The following is a 7,194-nucleotide window of genomic DNA, read 5'->3' as shown; positions in this document are numbered from 1 at the left end:
GTCCATAGCTAATGTTACTCACTCCTCTAAGAAGCCTCCCTTGATTTGGCTCCCTTCTCTCGAGGCAGAATTGTGTCTCCCTTCTCTGTGCTCCCACAGCTCCTCATATTAGTCTCTATTACAATACTTTTCCCAGCATATTGTAACTATTTACTTATGTGTCTGTGGCTTCCACTGCTCATTGAGGGAGTGGCCATATTATATTCATCTCTGAATCTACGCCTAACACAATAATTGACACACAATAAACATAGTACTTAACTGAACTCTCCTCAACTTTTCCACTGTCTTAAAATAATCTTTTCTTGACAAAAGTAAATGCTGCTAGCAGACCTACTACAAGTAAGGTACTTAGTTAGAAATCTGGGGACACCATCATGGAGACTTACAATCAAAATTGCTACTAAATAAAGCACAATGCAAAGGTAGAAAAGGGTTATAAATGCTGAAATAGAATGATGAACAAAATATATGAGAATTCAGAACAGAGAAAAATCTTTCCAATTAATGAGCAGAGGAGAACGTGGAAGGAAGTCTCCAGGCAGAAGGAGACACTGCATAAATGATATTACAATCTTCAACCCCCAATTATCCAGATTTTAATTGCTTGGAATTATTTTTTATTCCCTACCTCATCTCATACAGTCAACTGAAAACAACCAAACATTCCATTTTGGGTAACGGCCCCTAAACCCACTGTCTCCTTTGCAATGGCAGTCCTATTGCCTCATCCATTACTTCTGACGTGAAACGAACAACTGTAATAAGCTCTTAGCTAATCACTTTCTTCCTTCTTTCTCTACTCTATCAATGTATCTTATGCACTCTTTCAGAATTATTCTAAATGTGGAACTCTAATCCTATCACATCTCTGCACAAAAGCCTTTAATGACTCTCATTAACTAACAAATTAATTTCCAGTTCCTGAGATCCAAGCCACAGCACAGTATGGCTAAAACCAACAATTTTAGCCTTATCTCCAACCACCCCCTTACTGTGACCCTGTGTTTTGGCTACACTTAGCTGTTAAACATTACCCGACAGGCTCTGTGTTTTTCTGCCTCATACTTCATTTCTCTTCCTCTACCTGCTATGGCTTCCCTGCTCATCTCCACCTGTCAAATCTTGACCAGGTCACAGAAACAGCTCAGAGGCTCAAGTGTCATTTGCTCAATGAAGCCTCCTTTTGGCTATTTTTCCTGCAAAGTAACATGATCTTTCCCACCCTGAATGCCTTTGGCATCAATTTTTGGATTCTGTGTTGTTTTCACTGCCCTTTTGAATGCAAACTCATAGAACTAGGTAGGGCCTCCCAGCCTTTACACAATATACCACCTTCCCCAATCCAGCCCTCCATTATGCCTGAAATTTATTTAGCAAGTAATAAAATATTTATTTGAGAACAAAGAAGAACCACAAGAACCCCTGAAGCACCTGGCAGAGGGACTGGCCTTAAGAGACTTCCATTCAATACCTGAAAGGGATATTAACTCAGAAACACACTCGCATAGCCAGAAGAAAACATGTAAAGCTAAGTCTTTTACATTGTTATTTTAGGGAAGAAACATAGGAATCCCTAGGGGATGGGATTTGGTGTTTTTCTCCTTTGTTCCCCCACTGTGCTGAGTTGGCCCTATGCTGAGTTGGCCATAGAAAGCATCCACTTAGGGAAAGTACATAACAGTAAGTCTTTAAAGACAAAGTAAGTTGGCAGACAAGAGTTCTCTTTGACTCTTGAAATGCTCTAAAGGTCAGAGTCCAGTCAAAATGAAACATGGACCTGAGAGATAGCAGCTAAGACCGGGATGCTGAGTGGTATTGAGGAGACTAAGTACCCTGGGCCTCGGCATTTCTATTGGTGAGGACTATAAGTCGTGATGGCTCTGTAATTGTCAACCACACTTTGCCCGGAACAAAAAAATAAAAAACTGATAAATATAGGAAACTTGGATCCCCTTCAAACCAATACTTTTAAAATATTTGTTCACTATTTTTCTAGTGGGAGGAAGGCAACAAGTAATTTTTCTATAATACCAATAAGAACTATATACATAAGAGATTTAATTACTAATCCATTTTGAATAACTGAAGATGAGTCTACTTCTAAAAAAGAGAGAGAGAGAGAGAACGATCAAAACAGTTCTCCACTTCCCTGTAATTCCTGTCCTTACAATTTCCCAAACTTGATAGCTCCTGAGGGGCATATTAAAGATTTGGAACTTGGATAACATAATAAATTCTTCATTCTTAATGAACAGAAGCATTGTTTGGTTTCAAATAATGACTCTGAATGCCCAGGATTAATACATGCACCATGGTGCTAAACATGCAATGGGGCTATTACCCCTTCTATCACTTAAAGAGTGATGTACATTTCCCTTGGATAATATTTTCAGTGTCATTGGAAGTGGGAATACATTTAGCCATTTTATTCTGATGATGTTTAACACACAGTCTCTTATATGCAAGTGCTCCAGAAAACTGCCCAGCTGGCTTCCCCTGTTAATGGGGCTCCTAAGCAGGTATGTGTTGCTTTGTGTGCTGGCATTGAACTCTCTCTCGTCTTCTCAGCTATTTTTCAATTTCTCTATAAAGTCAGAGTTTTGTTCCTTATTAAAGCAATTTCAAGTAGGTACTGGGGAGGCCATACCTAGCCTGTGCTCACCCCATTGATACACAAGGTTAGAATAAGCCTGATGTGACTGATGCACCTTTTTAAACATCTGTACATCTGTTCACTTATGTACATCATTGATCAAACAAAACCATTTTTGTCAGAGGAAGGATAGAAGTTATTTGCCAGGACTTTCTGCTCTAGATATTAGATGGGCTAGACAGTAATCATTGTAAATAATAGAATGTCACAAAGCTGTGAGCCAAATCTATCACAACCCTTTCATTTTATAGATAAAAATATCAAGTTCCAGAAGGAGGAAGGCACCATTATCAAAACATGCCATGGGTCAGTGGTAGAGTTGGTCTCAGGGCCTCAGAGGTCCATGTTTTCCCCAGCACTGTTGACCTTGTCAAAAAAATGCATACGTAGGAGTTCCTGTGAAGATGGCAGAGTAAATAAATGCTGTGCTTGCCTCCTCCCACAATCACATCAAAATTACAACTAAACTGCAGAATACCATCATTGAGAAACACCTGAAGTCTAGCTGAACCAAAGCCCTACAACTAAGGACATACAAAAAAACGGCACCTCCAGAAGGGTAAGAGGGGCAGAGACGCTGAACAGGCTGGTCCCACACCTTTGAATGACCATTAAAAATCAAAAGTGATATCTCAGCTGTGGAGGTCCCCCATCCTCCACCCCCAAGGAGCAAGGGGCTACAGCCCCACACCAGGCTCCCCAGCCCAGGGGTCCAGGGCTGGAAAGAGAAGTCCCCACAACTTCTGGCTGTGAAAAACCAGCAGAGATTGTGGCTGAGTAAGACAGAGGGTGTCTGGAGTCCCAGGCATTGCTCTTAAAGGGTCCATGCACAGACTTACTTTCTGACAGACTCACTTATCTGAGCTTCAGCGCTGGAACAGCAGCTTGAAAGTCTCCAGGGACAAACACACAGGGAGGAACTGAGTTGCCTGGCTTCAGGGCGAGGGCTGGAGGGGCAGCTTTCTCCCAAACTTAAGTGCTGGCAGAATTCATTGTTCCTTTTTTGGTCCCTCCCCACTGCTGGGTGCAGATACAGGGGGTTACTGTGTCTGAGTCTCCATCAATCTGGCTAACAATGTTCATTTGTCCCGGCCTGGTGATTCCCTGAGAACATGCCCCACCCAACTTTCAGGCACACCCAAGCCACTACCAGTGGATTTTCTGTACAAACAGCCTGTCTTGACTCATTCTGCATACATTACTAACATCTCTCAAAAGTTTACAAATTCAAAACGAGCAGTATCTGACTTCAGCATGTCCCATACCTCTTGTTGAGTAGCCCTAAGCCCAGCACTAGCCATGGCCAGTCTCAGTTTGGCTGAGCTTCTTGAGGCAAGCCCAGTGCAACAGCCCTCTGCAGATTGTTTTGTGGCTCATGCCAGATGGTCTCAAGAAAGACACAGGCTGTGGCTGAACTTGGCCTACAGTGGGACCCCTCCCAGAAGGCCCTGGGGCTGGCACACCCAGTGACCAGCTTTAGACTGAGTCAGAGCATCACCTGGCTTCCTCCAAAGACAACACACCCAAAGGGCAGACTGAGCAAGTACCAGAGCCCTGCTAAAGCTAATCCTGCTCCATAGGGTCAGCTCCCACACGACAACTCCTCCACTGTAGTCATGGCCAATCCTCACAAACAACAGCCTGAGGGTCAATCTCCCCCCCCACACACACACACACACCTGACAAGCAAACAACAACCAAGGCTCAACTACCACAGGAGGGCACACACAACCTATAAAAGGGACACAGCTGGCGCATAGGATCAGGTGACCAGGGAGATTATGTCACTGGGCCCCATAGCACACCTACTACATAAGGCCATTCTGATAAGACCAGGAGACATAGCAACCCTACCTAATGCATAGAAACAAATACAGAGAGGCAGCCAAATAGAGAGACAAAGAAACATGTGCCAAATGAAAGAACAGAACTAAGCTCCAGATAAAGAACTAAACAAAATGGAGACAAGCAATATACCAGACACAGAGCTCTAAATGCTGGTTATAAGCATGCTCAATGATCTCAGACAGAACTTCAACAAAGAGACAAGAAACATTAAAATGGAGATAGAAAACATACAAAAGAACCAGTTGGAAAAAGCACACTAACTGAAATGAAGAATGCAATAGAGGGAATCAACAGTAGATTAGATGAAGCAGAGGATCAAATCAGCGATTTAGAAGATAAGGTAACAGAAAACACCCAATCAGAACAGCAAGGAGATTAAAAAAAAAAAAAATGAGGATAGTTTAAGGGGCCCCTGGGACAACATCAAGCATACCAACATTTGCATCATAGGGGTACCAGAAGGAGAAAAGAGAGAGCAAGGAATTGAAAACATATTTGAAGAAATAATAATGAAAAACTTCCCTAACCTGGCAAAAGAAATAGATAAAGCTCAGAAAGTGCAGAGTCCCAAACAAGATAAACCTGAAGAGTCCCAAATCAAGACACATCACAATTAAAGTGCCAAAGGTTAAAGACAAAGAGAAAATCTTAAAAGCAGCAAGAGAAAAGCAGTTAGTTACCTACAAGGGAGTTCCCATGAGACTTTCAGCTGATTTCTCAACAGAAACTTTGCAGACCAGAAGGGATTGGCAGGAAATATTCAAGTGATGAAAAGCAAGGACCTACAATCAAGATTACTCTACCCAGCAAGGCTATCATTTTAAAGTAAAGGAGGTTAGGGGAATGAGAGGTTCAAATTTCCAGGAATAAAACCAATAAGTCATGGGGATGTAATAATATACGGCATAGGGAATAGTCAATAATATTGTGATAGTGTGGTAGGGTGTCAGATGGTTGCTGAACTTATCATGGTGATCACTTCTGTACGATTATAAATGTTGAAGAATTATGGTATATACCTGAAATTAATATAATATTATATGTTGGCTATATTTTAATAAAAATATTTTTTAAATGCATAGGTAGAGCAGGAAACTGTCTGCATGACATAAATTAAGGGAGCTATTCATCTCCCATTCACAGACTGGTGCCTAAAAAGCCCCCAACAAACATCTGAGTGAGAACAGAAAAGGAAAATTGATGGCCCTATATGTATATGAGTGTATATTTTAGATCTTTACTTGAGATTAGACTTTAAAAACAGGCAGAGTATGGAGCATGAGAACCTTGAAGACAGGAGCTGGGGTGAACACCATAAGAGACGTAAGAATGTCTGAAAAAATTTTATTTTAAATATTTGGCAAACACTGGAAATGGGCTTCACTGACCCCAAAATTGAGGACAGAGAAGGTAACTCTGTATGCATGTGTGAATCCCAGCTGGAAAATGCAGTCAAAGAAGCCTGTAACAGGTTTAGAAAGAGAAATTGTCATTATTATAGAAATGATACGAGTTTATACAATTTTGCAAATTGCATAGTTCAAGAAAGTTCTAGAACAGAAGCTTAAGTGGCAATTTCAGTGAACACTATCCATCTATTAGCCTAAAGTGAGAAGTAGAACAATAGAACAACAGAACAAAAAAAGAGAAGACATGGAAAATGTAAGATCAAATACAGACAAACATAACATCTATGCTTAAAAGAAAGGTGTTGGCAGGAGTGCTCCTGGCCTCTCCTGGCTACTTCTCTATATGTGCCCTATTGCTGACCTTTCCTATGTGACCTGATTCGGTCGTTGCCTCCCTAGCAGTACTCTTGTCTCAGCAACATCTGCTTCAGCCTAACACGGATGTCAGAGGGCTATCAGGCCCTTTCTGCTCCTGTGAATTAATCATTGTTTATCCCTCCTCTTGAATTCACCTAAGCTGACTCCTATTTATCTTTCAAAGACCAAAGCAGTAGCTATCTCATCCTGAAGCTTTCTCGGATCTCCCTGTCTGTCTTAGAAGCCCCTCCCCTGTGCTCTAAAACCGTGCCCAACACACTATAGTGCAAACCCTGGTTCATTTCCCAATTAGATTGCAAGCAACTTGAGGGCAAAAACTCTGTCTTTTTTTCCTTGGTATGCCCCACACATACTACACGGTATGGTACGTAGTAGGGACTCACTGAGTGTTTCCCAAATGAAAGAATATTCCTAAATGTTAGGCTTGATGAAGTAACTTATCTGTTTGCAAATTCTCCAGAGCATACAATATAATAAATATCCAAACTCCTTTGCCCACAGTGTTATTCAAAGTTCTCCATGGTAGAAGTCTAGACTGTCGTTCCTGAACCAGGTAGCCTGGATAAGCTCGTTTTCATGATGAGTGAACTTCACATGAATTGTCTGAGCAGTCAGCCCTACCAAAGAGGACCACCACCCCCACCCAAGGCACTTCCAGCACAGATCAGCTAGAAAAATGTAATTGTCTACCAATAAAGCCCAAATGAAGCCAGCCAACACACAGGGTGTGACCTTCAAACACTATGATGAAATAGGTCCGTACTTCAGGAAATCATAATGCCCATTTCACAGCAATGCACCTGAGTCATTTGCCAGCAATGGATGACTTCGGCAGAGACCAGTATGTATCCAGATTATCCGAATTGGAAAAAGTGACTTGTGTGAGTTATTCTTCAGCAAAAG

Source organism: Rhinolophus sinicus, chromosome 2 (assembly GCF_057876585.1).
Source record: "Rhinolophus sinicus isolate RSI-liver-muscle chromosome 2, RSI-T2T, whole genome shotgun sequence".
Taxonomy (NCBI): Eukaryota; Metazoa; Chordata; class Mammalia; order Chiroptera; family Rhinolophidae; genus Rhinolophus; species Rhinolophus sinicus.
This window is presented reverse-complemented; position numbering follows the sequence as displayed.